At 36.6% G+C, this 16,597-nt stretch overlaps 1 long non-coding RNA gene and 1 pseudogene across 1 annotated transcript; one reads left to right on the top strand and one right to left on the bottom strand.

Moving 5' to 3' along the window:
• Nucleotides 1-878: 878 nt before the first annotated feature.
• On the bottom strand, nt 879-2,055 carry LOC132610881 (transcription factor MYB4-like; annotated as a pseudogene).
• A 9,293-nt stretch (nt 2,056-11,348) lies between these two features.
• Nucleotides 11,349-13,401, top strand: LOC132611122 (uncharacterized). Its single transcript, XR_009571466.1, has 2 exons — nt 11,349-12,372; nt 12,460-13,401. It is a non-coding gene; the product is annotated as an uncharacterized LOC132611122 (long non-coding RNA).
• Nucleotides 13,402-16,597: the final 3,196 nt, after the last annotated feature.

The following is a 16,597-nucleotide window of genomic DNA, read 5'->3' as shown; positions in this document are numbered from 1 at the left end:
TGTGGCCCGGCCCTTTTTCGGACCCCGCGCGCACATAGCGGAAGCTTAGTGCACCGGGCTGCGCCTTAATGTACAGCCAAACTTAAACACACAAAATGAGAGGAAAGAGTGTAACCACCCTACCTGAGTGGAAAAGGGATGTGTTTACCACCCTATTGGTGAAGGCCAGGGTAAGCTAGCTAGTATATACATCCTACTAGTGGATGGACAATCAATCAAACGTAATTCATTAAAAGCACATAGTTCATTAATTCGCTTCTATGTATCCTATCAATAAATAGATCATATCTACTAATACTACTCGTTATCACGAGATATTTAATCATAGCTACCAAAGCCATATATTTCATATCGAACATATATAATAGCAAATTAAAGCATGTTGTCAAAATACTTAAGTAGTAGTTCAAAATATATAGAGGTGTCATAAGACATCAAAAACATTGTAAAAATCATTTATATTGTAATTTGAGTATAAAATCACGCACTTTTAAAACTTGTCAAAGATTCAACGATTAACAGTATACTCTAATGTACAAGAAAATCCAATTACAAAGAGGACAGAGAAAGCATGAGGAGCCTCATCGATCAAATTAAAATACAGTCGAACCATAGTCATAAACAGTACAAGCACCGCTAATCTTTTAAGAATTAATGGACTTTCTACCAAAACAAAACGTCTTATTAATCTTTTATGATTTTTGGACATGGTACAACTTATGTCATCTAACAGATATCAGTCCTCTCCTCGTATAATCCGCTTCTTCTATTATAACACTTCATTTGAAAATAAAGTATCACATATTCTCGTATATATTACTCAACTGTCAAAATCTCTTCTGACATTTAGCAATTGGTGAGGTGAAACCAAAGTCGGACGCGGCACATATAGGTTATAATTCGATGTCGATCCATCATAAAATAAGACGGTCGGCATCATTAAGTAGATGAAGCCAGAATGAATTCGTATCGAACTGATCCAACGATTCAATGCTCAAACTATCTGACTGATGAATTTCAGGATTGCTCTCCAAGATGACCGTGTTTTCCATTTCAATGATTGGTTGATCCACATTCATCCTTTGGCTTTCGTCAAATGTAATAATGCTGCTGCAGGATGAAGAACCACCGGGTGATATCATCAAACTACTGTTGTTACTGTATGTTCCTATCATTGGATTATAATCCGTCGGGCCAGTAGCCAAAAATAATGGACGTTTTTCTTGAGATTTGCCGGTTTCTTTCTTGTCACTTTTCTCCACCCTTTGCGTCTTGACTTCACTGGGACCTCTTTTTTCATTCCCAGATGCTTCTTTACGTGTGTGTGGAAGAAGTTTTTAACTTCGTTGTCCGTTCTTCCAGGCAATTTTTCAGCTATAGCTGACCATCTGGATTATTAACACAAGGAAATTTTCTTAGATGCACACCTAAATTATTTTGAACATAGGATAATTTGATATATCAAGAACGTAACTGAGGTGTTTTAATTAATAGCTAATAGAAGTGAAGATTATACATATAGGTAATATTCCTAAAGCTAGGACTTCTTACCTGTTTCCGAGTTCTTGATACATTTTGATGACTGTTTCGACTTCTTCCATACTGAAGGGTCCTCTCTTTACATCAGGACGAAGATAATTCATCCATCGAAGTCTACAACTTTTCCCCGTTCTTGAAAGCCCTGCAACCATGATCAAAGTTGAACAGACAAATTAAGTACAAAAATAATTAATGCTTAAATGCACGTGGACATCTGAGTAGGAATTAAGTGTCCAAAGATTCAAACGTTTAACAAGTATAGTTTCATTAACCATGATCATAGCTAGATGGGATTAAATTTGAAATAAATCAAACAAGGTTTATATTAGTGCTGGGACCTGCAAATTTGGGCATGAGGTTCCAATTCCAAATGCCATATCTCGTGATATAAGCTTTCAATTTTTGGTCTTCTTCAGGAGACCATGCCCCCTTCTTTATCTCTTCCATGTTAATTACTTTGTACTTTGCTGTTGTTGTGGTGGTAGTCTTGACTGTTCCTGGATATCAGTTCACCACTTCAATTAATGCTTCTCTGGTTTCAACATTCTATTGGGAAAATAATTGGGGCTTATATAGAAATTTTCCACTCAGTATTTGGATTCTTTAATCAATGCCTTCTTCCAGGAAATGGGGTACTCTCTCCAACTAATTCATTTGTTAGTCTTTTGTGCTTCTTGTCTTTTGATGATATCTTTTTCTAGAAATTTTTTAATATAATAATAATAATTCTTTGAAGGAGGAGTTGACTAAGAGCCCGTTTGGCTTAGCTTATAAGTTGCTTTCAGCAACTTATAAGCTGTTTTCAATTTTTTTTAGTGTTCGGCTGGCCAGCTTATAAGTCATTTTGTGCTTAAAATAAGCCCAAAAAAAATAATTGGGCCCGTTTGGCTTAGCTTGTCTAAAACAGCTTATAAACTGAAAATAACTTATAATCCAAAAAAAAAAAAATTGGCTACCCCACATTTTTTTTTTTGGCTTATAAGCTGCATTTTTTAAGTTCATCCAAACAGGCTCTAAGAGAGGGAGCAGGATTAGGTACAGGAAAATAAATTCTCGCTTCACTAGATTCGATAAAGATCAATATAATGACCCACTCATTAAAAGATTTATTAGGAAAATGAAGAAAAAAAAATACTTGTCACCATATTTATCAGAATTCAATAATTTCGAGGTGAGAATAACTTTATGTATAAAAATACACTAAAATCTCAATATATGTTTGAACTCATGATTTTAAAAATATGGTAATTTTATTATTAAAATCTTAAAAGTGAACCTATAAAATTTAAATTATGGATTCGCTTTGGTCTATCGCACGTGATGATTTCGATCAGCCATTCTTTTACCTTTCAATAGTGAGTATATATATTTTCAGTATCCAATTTTATATCAATCATGAATTTGCTACTGTCTATCGCACATGAGGAAGCTAAGTGCTTAGACAATTTTTATTGACTGAGCTTTACATCTTATATTTTCCTAAAAGTAATACGTATTCGATAGTAACCTGATCTGCTATTTTTCTTAATAATGTCATAGAAATCAGACAGAAAGGACAAAACTTTTGCACTATATTGAAATTCAAAAGATGAAACCAGTAAGGTTTTGTAGTTACAATAGGGCATGGAAGTGTTCAAATTAATGTATGCTTGTCGAACAAGAACCGGATTTTGATAATTTGTTGGTGGTGCTCAGCATATTATTATTTGCATGGACGCTAATACAATATAATGCACACATGTTTTAAAGTAAACTATAGAAAATTCTTATATATATACCTAATAAAATAGAACTAATGCACTGGCTTCTAATTTATATACCCACTTGCCTGAGGCCGAGGCTTACTTTATTATCCAAGTTGCTTATAAAAGAATATGGATATATAACGCCATATATAGATCAAGCTATTAAAAAGTCTAACTTTCTCTTGGTGTCTAACTTTCTCTTGGTGACTTATTTGGATCATAAAATCCTTGATCTAGTACTTCTTGGTTTATTTATTTTCTTATAGATTATAAGATGTTACAAATTCTTCATTACAGTTTAATTTCTTTTAAACTTGAGAATTCTTTCAAGTATATTTGAATTTAGACCCTCCTTTGATCTTATTCCATTTCTAATGAGTACCAGGTTTTAAACTTTAATTATTATTATTTTTAATTTAGTATACATAACTTCTTTTGATCTATTTCGATTTACTTGCCTTAAGATAGAGCAAATTAAAATAGGAAATAAAGTAAGAGAGATGCGAAATTATATCGGAATTAAAAGTAATAAACTAGTACGAATTAAGGAGTAACCGTTTGGCTTTGGCCCTAAAGAGTAAAGAGGGAGAGCTAAGCCCAGTAAATGTTGTTATGAGACAACGAGATTTTAAAGCAAGAGTAATGAAAAATAAAATACAATTTTAACGTGGAAATCCTCTAGGAGAAGAAAATCAGGATTGTCACCAACTCCCAACTCTTATTATTCACAATGAAAAATGTATTTACAGGATACATAATTGTGAGAAAAGTCATGTATATATAGACTATGAAAAACACTAAAATTAGTAGAAATCCCTCCAAGCTATTCTCCAAGAAGACAAACTACTTTTCGGAAGCTCGTCGTTGCCTTCGGCCCCTCGCTTCGCCAATCACAGGGGGCTCACAACATAACAAATATTGATTAATTTCTAAGCAAAGATCGATTTGTAAGAACAAATAACATGAGATAAGTGAATCATTGCCGTTAGTAAATATTGTTAAAAGATGTAGCACGTAATTTGGGGATGGAAGCATGGGCTAATTACCAGTGGATATTGAGAATCCGTTGGTAATTTTGCAGAAAAGAATGACCCATAATTTAACAAACAGATTACTAATGGATAACCAACGGATTTGTAGAACTAAAGCAAACGGAATTTTCAATGTGTACTCCGATTAAACGGAATATCGAAAGCCTTAAATATGTCTATTAGAGAAACTCCAAAAATTTTAAAGAAAAATTAATCAAAAATTAATCGAACGAGAATAAACAAGTTTAGGTTTTTAAGTGCAAGTGGTCTATTTAATAAGTAGTAATATGAGAGTATGTCTATGAAATTAAAATAACGAAGAATATATAACCGCATCAAATAGTTTTATGAATTTTTAAGTCGTACATTCTCTTGGTGCTCAGATGGCGTGCTCGCAATAGTAGCCAAAGGTTGGAGTCTGCGGGTGGAAAATATTAATACTTACTATTTACATCTTTTTCTTCATCCAGGGAGTAGGTTATTCTTTTTAGGTCTATAATTGATTATCTACTTATTTTATCCTTCTTTTTAGCCTTAGGGTTCGTTTGGTACGCAGATTAAATTATTTCAAGATTATAGTCCTGGGATTATAATTTTGGGATTAATTTATCCCACCTGGGAGGTGGGATAAAATAATATCGACGTTGATGGGATAAAATGGAATATTCATGCCTGAGTTTGAGATAAAATTTATACCTTGTTTGGTTAAAGGTATAATTTTATCCCGGGATAAATTTATACCTTCAACCAAACAAGGTATAAATTTTATTCCAAACTTAATTCCGAGATAACCCATCTTATCACGCGTATCAAACGACCCATTAGAGTGTAATATGACTTCCGATCGAGTAAAGCCTCCACATGTCATTGTTGACACCTAATTTTGGCTCGACGTGCTTAAAATTAACGTTTTGGGGGGCCCTGATTCGTTAAAGAACTAGAAATACATTTTTTACACATTTTTACATTTTTCGATAATTTATTGATGATTATCCTTATATTAGGAATTTTATCAATTTACTGTCATTTTGCAAGAATCGTTATTTTACACATGTACAACGTAATACTACCATTTTTGTGCAATTAATAATTGTTTCTTAATTTTATAGCAATATATTTTCATATCTTACACATTAATATTTATATTTTATACTTACACATGTATTAATTAACTATATTTTAGTACAGTCCGTCAGTGCAGAGAAAATCGGAGCAATTAATTTTTAAACGCAGAACAAAAATTCGATCAAGTTAAGGTCTCGTCGCCTTTTTAAAAGTTGACATTTGAGGTGATGAGTTGGGTTCTTGATCCATTGGTTATTGTATTTTTACATAAGGGTTAAAAGGGGTAAAGGGGACAAGAGAGGGAAGATAATTATTTTTTCGATAAAAGGGGGTGTTTGTTTATATTATAAGAAAAGGGATGGGTTAGTTTAATTATTGGACACACACACAACACTTGAACACTCAGATTTTTTTTCCTCTCTTCTAAAACCTAAACATTTTTTTTCTCTCCCCTCACTCCTCTTTCCAGCCGCCGCCGCCGCCGCCGCCACCACGCCGGAGCTCGGAGCTCCGGCGACGCACCAAACCACCCCCACACCTCTTTTATTCGTCTCCCAACCACACCACCATGACAACACCTCCATCAACCACCATTGCCCCGCCACTTCGTCACCTTCTACTCCCTCCGCAACACCTCTCTCCACTGCCAAGCCAATCCCGACAAACTCCCACCGACGGAGCTCCGGCAGAAACCCACCACGAAACCACAACCAGCAACCGCACATCCTCACTACTCCCTCTCGTCCTCGTCTCCTTCGCTGCTCCGGTGCCAGCAACCAAACCGCCACCATCAACCACCGTAAACCACCGCTAAACCGCCACCAACAGATCTGTTATCCTCACCATCTCAACAACACTAACGAACAGCCAACCCAACCTTTTTGCTTCCCCTTCGTCCGCTTCTTCGCCTACCAGCAAACGCCGGAGCTCCGGCCACGAACGAAACACCACCACCACTGGCAGTGACGCCGCCTCCCACCACTTCATCTTCCTTTCTCTCCATCAACACCACGACAACACCTCTAACTAAACAGCCTCCACCACTAGTCCCTAAAAGGCCGCCCATCTCCATCACTGGCGGAGCTCTGGCCAGCAACTAAACACTCCACCACAAATGACACCACAAACCAAAAGACCCCAAACAGCCCCTCCCCTATTCTGTGTCTTTTTTTTAATATATTATTTTCGTATATGTATTTGTTTGATTCCTATTGTTGGACTGGTTTAGTACAATTTCCCGTCATTTTATTACGAACTCCGGTGACCTCTATTACTGATGCTAATTGTCTCCATTTTTTGCCTATGTAAATTGTTCTTCTTTTGATAATTTGGCTTGGGTTCTGTTGGTTTGTTACGTTGCTACTGCCCGCTCTTACTATCGGTATTCGGACTGATTTTACATTTCTTTTACTAAATAAATGTTGGCTTTGTGCCCGAAAAAATACTTTTGGCGGTCAATGGTACTGTTACCTTTTTTTATCGCATTTAGTTAAATTCATTTGGGCGAATACTAAACCCAAATGGCCGGTGAAGAAATTTCCGTCGATTTCCAAGGCCTCCCATGTACAAAAGACGGGTTTTTTATTTTAAGTTTATTCATTATTTCTTTAATTCATTCGATAGTTAATTATTATCTTACTAACACTTTTACTAAGTGTTTATACAGGTACCCGAAGATACATCCCGAAGACGACACTCGGAAGGAACCCGAAGACTTCATCGAATCATTGTTTGTATTTACTTTCCGCATTTTTTATAACTGTACAAAACATAAACTCATAGTATAGTGGAAACTTTATTTTTGGAAAGATGGGTTGATACATTTATTTACTTGTCGCCTTGTTTGTTAAACTTAAAATTGTCATTCGCTTTAGGTAAGACTTAGGCCGTCAATACTTTCATAACTAGATTAAATTGACTTGGTATAAATACTTTGTTAAATAAATTCACACTTTTGACGATTAGGCAAAAATACTATTCCATCCTTTATTTTATATTCTTTATACACTCTTAATACAACTTACATTTTATATTGTTTCATGTACACTAATACATATTTTAATTAACTTAAATCCACATTTTTGACGCTAGGCAAATATTAAGTCGCCGATTTACAAATCTTTTATTCTTTAGAGGCATTACACATTTTCATTCATTCTTTATCCGCAATTCCTTATACTTATTTTTTACCAATACTTTTTACAATTATTTTGTTCCTTATTCTTTTGATAGGATATTCATTAAACAAACACTCTTTTTAACTAAACGGTAGAAACAAGTCAAATAAACTTCACTTTTCTGAATAATTTCGTTATATAAAATCTTTACACCAATGAATATTCGTAAATTATTTTTTACATTCTTTATGCACTAATATACCTAGTTATACAATTCTTTATACATTTTAGGTTTGACGTACACTCTTTTACACTTGAAATATGTCCTTTATATGTTTAATATACATACATTCTTTTAATATACATAGACGTCCATTACATAGACGCACATTCTTTATATCTTTGATATATTTATTTTTTACATAGTCTAACATTTTTTTTATATATATTCTTAATTTAGTTATACATTCTTTACACTAACATATATATACACTCTTTGTATTAACAGATATATTTTTATACTTACGAGGTACATTCTCTTTATACTCTTTTATATATTCTTTTTTACTATACATTCTTTATGAATACTTTATACTTGATATAAATACATTTTTATACACTGTATATACTTAGTATATCATCACCTAGTGTAGCTTTTCATGAAGTCTTAACATTTTGAAAACAGGTAATAATAATGATAAACAGATAGATAATACCCCTGTAGTGTTTAGTTAAACTAAGTCTAAGGACTGTCTTCGGGTAGGTTCTGAGGGATGCTTAATACCTTACCCTCGGGGTAAATAAAACCCTTATCTAGAATCTTATAGGTTTAGTGGACTAAAAATGGAGTAGACACACAAATACATATAGGTTTCCTATTTTTCCTTAAAAATTAGGTGGCGACTCTAACCCTTTTAAAACCAGTTAGAAGAACCGTGAAGTTGCAAACTATCTTGGACCCGTTCAAAATAGGGCGCAACAGAATGGCGACTCTGCTAGGGATTTACCTGGGTTTTGACCATAACAGACATAGTTTAAGTGGGCACTTGAGGGATATGTGATTATTTATTTGCTTTTATTATTATTACTTGTAATATATATCGTGAACTGCTACAATATTATCTTTGAAAGGACGCGAGTAAAGCCAAACTTGTGTTCCTTATTTGTTTGAAGACATTACATGTTACTGCTTTCTTTATGCTGTCCTCGCATTTTCAATTGAGTCTTTGGCCGTACACATACACATTGTACACGCGAGTTGTGCTTTGCGCTCCTCCGAACCTTTTTCAAACTCCTTAGTTTCAAAGATTGGTGGGCTAGTCTTACTACTTGCCATCTCGCAGTTGTCCGAATATTCTTTATCAACTTAGGTGAATCTACTCTTAGAATTCTTAGACCGTTGTATGTATAATTTTGATCGCTTCTCTAGTCGGATTAATTTCATTCTTTATTTGTCACACATTCTTTATTTTCTACATGTTCTTTGCATCTTACATATTCTTTATTTGTTTTACGTACTGAATTTATTAGACATTCTTTAGTTGTATATATATACTAGACATACCTTCTTCCGTCTCGTCTGCTTTATCAGACAATTTTGGTTGACTTATGTTGAGCTTGGAACCTTTCCAAACCCTCACACCCATTTTTTGGTCTTTACGACCACCGTCACAATCACATTATTTTTCATACCCATTTCCGGTCTTTTTACCATTGTTTTGATTTTACCATTCTTTTTAATACAAAACGGTCTTGTACATTCTTACCATCTCTGGAACACACTTTTTCCATATGCAAACTCTTGTATAGAGCCTTACGTTTTTCCCATACAACCACCAATTCATACAAATCACATACAATTCCGTATATGCCCGAACTACGTCTGACCTGATTCTTGTCCTGACAAGATACGTAGGCAACCCTACACAAGGGTTCGGTCTCCCCACTGTTTCAAAATAATTCACCGGAAAAAAAAAACTGGGACAATTATTTTGGAGCAGTTCAAAGACGCTCTCCAAAAAGGCTTCTAAGAGCATTAATCAACCCCTTGAAATCCAAAACCCAATAGTGTCAATACCAGCCTTACCCCTACCATCACCTGGCTTTGGTCCCAAAATCTGGGATATAAGCTTTTCTTCTTCTCCCAAGCATAGCAGGCCATGGAACTTTGACTTGTCGGTGTTTATTTTTCAACCCCAAGGGTTCAACACATGTAAATTCTTCCCGCCTCAACTATACAATAATCGTGCCAACTAACAAGGAGTAATGTCAAAGCTCCGCAAATAGTTTGGTACCCAATTATTGCAATCTTACAGATGGGCGCGGAGTATTTTTCGAAACTCCGTAAAGGTCGGCATCCCCTCTAATCACCTAGCCAGCGGACGCGGATTATTTTTAAAGGTCCGCTGACGTTGACATTTCCTCATAGCCAACCATGCCAATAGATGCAGAGTAGTGTCAAAGCTCTGCCAACATCCGACCTTCTCCTCTATAACAAACTTGTCAGTGTACTGGAGTAATGTCAAGGCTCCATCTACGGTTGACATCCTTCTTCTCGGCAGCCTGGCCATAGTATTGTCCAAGCTCTGAGCCTATGATTGGTCTCTTCCTGGATAATTTTCAAAGCCCCGTGCTTACAACACACCCTTCTGCCGTCTATCGGAGTACTTGCAAAACTCCGCCTTCAATCAGCACCTCTTCTTATATCTTATCTGCAAGAACTACGCACACCTGATTCTCTTTTTTATATATATTCTTAATTTAGTTATACATTCTTTACACTAACATACATATACACTCTTTGTATTAACAGATATATTTTTATACTTACGAGGTACATTCTCTTTATACTCTTTTATATATTCTTTATGAATACTTTATACTTGATATAAATACATTTTTATACATTGTATATACTTAGTATATCATCACCAAGTGTAGCTTTTCATGAAGTCTTAACATTTTGAAAACAGGTAATAATAATGATAAACAGATAGATAATCCCCCTCTAGTGTTTAGTTAAACTAAGTCTAAGGACTGTCTTCGGGCAGGCTCTGAGGGATGCTTAATACCTTCCCCTCGGGGTAAATAAAACTCTTATCTAGAATCTTATAGATTTCGTGGACTAAAAATGGAGTAGACACACAAATACATATAGATTTCCTATTTTTCCTTAAAACTTAGGTGGCGACTCTAACCCTTTTAAAACCAGTTAGAAGAACCGTGAAGTTGCAAACTATCTTGGACCCGTTCAAAATAGGGCGTAACAGAATTGCTCACATTATGTTAGACTAAATGAACGAGTTGAATTATGTCTAAACTCTAATATTTCACACTGGCTGGTGTAAAAATGGTACACAAATAGAAAGGGAACTTCACTATAATATAAAACTTAATTTTTGTATGCGGTGAAATCTGAAATAGAGTAGTGGACAACTCGAGCACTGACACGTGACAACAGGGATAGGTCAGGCACGAGTCAACAGAAAGGGTGCCCGGTCTAGTTCCTGTGACCGGACAGCGAGAGCCTTGGACCATCAGGGAACAAAGTCTTGGCACCGGAGAAAGGATCGATCGGGTAGGATAAGGTTGAGGTTCAACCATTATAGAAGATCCAAAGATCTCCTCCAGACGTTATTCAGCCATAATGATGGATAATTAATGGACATTATGAGGGCGTAATTTGTGGATCGTGCTCCCATATAGTTATAATTGCTTAAGGCATTCGAATTATGATTATCACACAGAGCACAGTACATCTAGTTAACAATTTCATAAGTTCTTGTTCAATACTTAGCTTTGTAGCAAAACAGCTACTGAAAATTATAAAGAACAAAAAGAAATTGCAGAAAATATCAAATAGGGTATTTCATTCATTAGATACCTCTTACAATGCTACTACTACTTATATATAATGTTTACCCTTTACTCCTAACTAGCTATGTGTACTAGACTAATAACAAGAGGACACCTACACAGGAAAATATCCGAATACAAATAAAAGGACTGGACACGTGCTGGGCCATATAATGGGCCAGCTTTAGGAATATTGCTAATACCCAAAAAGAGTGACTAATGACCCATTAACATATTAAGCCCAATAACATTTAATTCGTCTCCTTTAACTTAGCGTAATTTAAGATCCGCTACATCCCATTCCTGTTTAAGAACCTTGTTAAATCAAGGTTGCAATTTGGAAATTGTGCAGTGAAGGAAGTGTAATCTTCCCATGTTGCATCTTCTGGAGCTAGATTAGCCCACTGTACAAGAACTTGAGTCACCGCCCAATTTCTCTTTTTTCGCCATGAGCCGATCAAGAATCGCAATGGGTTCCGCTATGAGCTGACCATCCGGGATGCATAAAGGAGTCTCTTTTATGGGAAAAACATTGGGTCCAATCTCCTTCTTCAATTGGGAGACGTGGAACACTGTATGAATTCTGGATTCGCTGGGCAATTGAAGTTCATACGCCACTTGTCCAATCTTCTTAATTACCGGGTAAGGACCAAAGAACTTAGAAGCCAACTTGAGATTTTTTCTTATTGCTACTGATGTTTGTCGATAGGGTTGTAGTTTGATGAACACCAAATCTCCCACTTCGAATTCTCGCTCACTTCTTTTGCTATCTGCATATTATTTCATACGGGACTGAGCTTTGACCAAATTTTCCTTGAGTTGCTTGCTTACTATCGGCCTTTTTTCAGCAATTGGTCCACTAATTCAACTGTCAAATGTTAGTTGTGGAGGCTAGTATCCACAAAATGCTTGAAATGGTGTCATTCCGATAGCTGATTGAAAATAGGTGTTGTACCAAAATTCACCTAAAGGAAGCCATTTGCACCATTCCTTTGGTTTCTGTCCCGTTATACACCTCAGGTATGATTTTAAATACCTATTCAACCTCTCTGTTTGTCCATCCGTTTATGGATGATGGGCAGAACTTAACTTGAGTTGAACTTGCAGATTTTTAAACAACTCTTGCCAAAACAGACTCATAAAAACAGGATCCCTATCCGGCACAATTGAGCAGGGTACTCCATGTAGCTTGCACGCCTGATCCAAAAATACTTGGGCAATCTGAGATACATTGTAAGGACGAGATAGGCTTATAAGGTGTCCACACTTAGTAAATCGATCAATTACTACTAAGATGACATTTTTTCCTTGTGATTTAGGTAAGCCTTCGATGAAATCCATAAAAATGTGCTCCCAAGCCCTATTTGGAATTGGTAATGGTTGTAGCAAACTAGGGTAAGCACAACTTTCACCCTTGTTTTGTTGGCAAACTTCGCATTCTTAGACTGCTAGCTTCATATACTGTAACATCTTTGGCCAATAAAATACTAATTTGAGTCTTTTGTAAGTGGCATGTACTCCGGAATGCCTTCCCCATGCTGTTGAATGCATGTCTTGAATCAATTTTGGCCTAAGATTCATTTGATTTCCAATAAGATTCATTTGATTTCCAATCCACACTTTTCCTTAAAACCTCAACATACCTGATTGTAAGGTTATTTCAGCCACTGCTTTCGGGTTTAAACTGAGTTTAGTCATCAATGTTTGGACTTCAATATCACCATCATAACTCTCAATTACATCTTGTATCCATTTAGGTTCTGAAACACACAAACCCATACATGAGCCCACTAGATCACCTTCTTTGGCTTCCTCACCTCTTCGAGACAACGCATCTGCTACAATTTTTTCTTTCCCCCGTCGGTAATGTATTTCATAGCTTAATCCCATCAATTTGGTTACCCCTTTATGTTGTAATGAAGTAGTGATGCGTTGATCTCTGAGAAACTTCAAGATAAAGTGATCTGTTTTAATCACAATGTGAGCGTGCTGGAGGTAATGCCTTCATTTTTCTACAGCTAACAATAGAGCAATTAGCTCTTTTTCGTATGTTGATAAGCCCAGATGTTTCGAGCTCAAAGCTTTACTCATGAAAGCAATAGGCTTATTATTCTGTGACAATATTGCTCCCACTTGCATCAACATCCACAATGAAAGGAAAATTAAAATCGGGAAGGGCTAACATAGGAGCATGGGTCACGGCATGGGTCATGGCATGTTTCAGGGCTTCAAAATCCAAAGATGCTTCAGTATTCCATAGGAAGCCACCATTCTGAAATGCCTGTAATACCCGGTTAATCCAAGGAACCCACACAATCCTTTAATGCATTTTGGTAGTGGCCATCTCACCATTGCATCTATTTTTGCACTATCGGTGCTCACACCATCACCCATTATAACATGTCCCAAATATTCAACTTTATCTTGAGCAAAGCTACATTTTGAGTGTTTAGCATAAAGCTGGTGAGTTACCAAGAGCTGAAACACTAATTGCAAATGATGCAAATGTTCTCGAAGATTTCTGCTATAGATTAGGATATTGTCAAAAAAAACCAACACAAATTTTCTAAGGTAGGGACCGAAAATATTGTGCATTAAAGATTGAAAGGTTGCCGGGGCATTTGTCAAGACAAAAGGCATAACAGTGAACTCTCATAGACCATGATGAGTCTTGAAAGATGTTTTATGCTCATGACCTTCCTTCATTCTAATTTGATGGTACCCCGATCGCAAATCCAATTTAGAGAAATAGTGCGCCCCATTGAGCTCATCAAGCAAATCTTCCACCACAGAAATTGGATACTTGTTTTTAATTGTAATGTCGTTGAGCTTACGATAGTCGACACATAATCTCCATGTTCAATCTTTCTTTTTCACCAGAATGACCGGAGAACCAAAAGGGGAACCACTGGGCCTCACAGTTGGGCCTCAAGCATTTCATTTATAATCTTTTCAATAACATTTGCTCATGTGAATACCTATAAAGCCTTTGATTTGCTGGGCCTGATCCGTGACTGAGTTCAATAGCATGATCACATGAACGAGAGGGTGGTAGTGAATTGGGCTCCTTAAAAACATTAGTAAATTTTGTCTAGCAAAGCTTCAACAGGAGCAGGAATGGTTTCGGGACTATTGGACCCAACTGATTCCACATGTCAAATTTGGGCCACCCAGTTGCACCCACTTCTTCGTAAAAGCCCACGAATAGTTTGCGAATTGGCTAGACCCAAAGACTATGGTTCTTGGTAACCAGTGATAGTCACCATCCTATTTTCCCTCATGAATGTGATACTATGTGGTCTAGTGTGTAACACTATTGGTGCCACTAAATCAATCTGGTCCATTCCCAAGATTAAATCACACCCGCTAATGTTTAACATCCTAAATTCAAACTCGAATCCTTCTCCTTGCAATTTCCAACACACTTTAGAACAAAGTACAGTACCATGGTCTCTCCATTGGGAACACGGACCCTCATGGGCTTACGCAAAACCCGCATCTCTAATTTCAATGTTTCAGCCACTTGTGGGTTGATAAAACTGTTAGTATCACCGCAATATAATCACTATGGGTTAGTTCTTGAGCAGTCTAGAGATCTTAATAGTTTTAGGATTGTTACAAGGGCCCTCCATCATACTAATGGTGCTTTCTTCCTCCTAAACCAACTCAGCGACCTCACCTTCTTGGTCCTCTGTTGCTCTTGATCCTTCACCATGTTCAACAATTGGACCCCCTTCACTACCCTTCATAGCATGAAAGCCCCTTTGCTTACATTTATGACTCGGAAAATATTTTCCATGACATCGATAACATAACTTATTATCCCTCAATGTTTCCATAGTTGGATTTTTTGGTAATATCAATTTGGGTAGTGTGATTATGGGTGGTAGAGCTTTTGGGCCTTGAGGGGCATTTCCTCTTGGGCTAGGCGGAAAGGTAATTTTGGGCTATGAGTGAGAAATATTAGGGGGGTGAATATTTTTGTAAATTGCTGTAAGGGTTTGTTCATCCAACTTGGCTACTTCTAGAGCATCTATCATGGTTTGTGGGTTAGATGCTCTAACCATGGGTGCCAAATCAACCTTCAACCACCGACAAAACAATAAACAAAATATGCTTCATTTAGTGTTGGATTAATTAACATCATGTAAAACGCAATTCTTCAAACTTGCTAAAGTAACTCCCAACATCAGCCCACTGTTCGAGTCTATTAAACTCAGTGACAATATCCATTGGTCGAATGTTACCATATCTACGACATGCATCCAAACAAAATGCTTCCCATGACACCACCCTTTCCATCATGTATGCGTCAAACCAAGTGTCCATTTTATCATTAATGTGCACAGCCACGTAACTTATCTTTTCTTGAGGTGTAATTTGGTATAGTTCGAAAAATTTATCACACCTTCGTATCCAACCACGTGGGTTGTTACAATCAAACTCTAGAAAAGTTAGCTTGGCTTTTGGGCCTCTAAATGAGTTGTTTGTACATGCTGGCTTAAGAGGGTTAGTTTGAGTGTTTGGTGGGATGTTGGGTTGCAAGAAGGTGTTGTTGACAATATCCTGATAAGCTAGAGGAGATAAATACATTGGGCCATACGCTGAGTCCCTGTTAGCACTGGTAGGTACATTTTGGGTTGGAAAACTAGTTGATAATGTTGGGTTTGTTAATGAAACAGGAGCTGAAGGGTAACTGGTTGTTCTAACAAGATTAGTGAGGGTTATGGGAGCTGGTGGGTATAAAGATGGTTGTATAGATTGAGTCATGGGTAATGAAAAAGGTGTTACTGGATTTAAAGAAGTTGGAGGTAAAGACATGCCTCTCCCAGTAATGAAAAAAACAGGGGTTACCCGAGAGAGAGTTGTTCTGTAATTCCCACCAACAGATGATTCTCCTATTTCGCTGGGGGAGTTTCCCATAGATAGGTTTGCACGAGATCTCCCAGATGTTCCTGCATCTAACCTTATTTTCGACTCCATTTGACTCAAAAACACATCCAAGTGACGATTGTTTTCATCATGTTTCGAGGTCTTCACATTCAGCCGATGCTAATTTGTTTCTAACAGGTCCATTCTTTTTTGTGAATCATTGATGAAGCTTGTAATTAATTTTCAAGTGTTTTCCACCCCCCATCAGGGGTTTTGTCTTTTTGAGTTTCTACTATGGAAAGCTTGCTCTGGATAGCAATTGTAGCAAAACAGCTACTGAAAATTATAAAGAAAAAAAAGAAATTGCAAAAAA

This window comes from Lycium barbarum, chromosome 9, assembly GCF_019175385.1.
Source record: "Lycium barbarum isolate Lr01 chromosome 9, ASM1917538v2, whole genome shotgun sequence".
NCBI classification, from domain to species: Eukaryota; Viridiplantae; Streptophyta; class Magnoliopsida; order Solanales; family Solanaceae; genus Lycium; species Lycium barbarum.
Note: the sequence above shows the minus strand (reverse complement) of the source record. Positions and strands in the feature narration are given on the sequence as shown.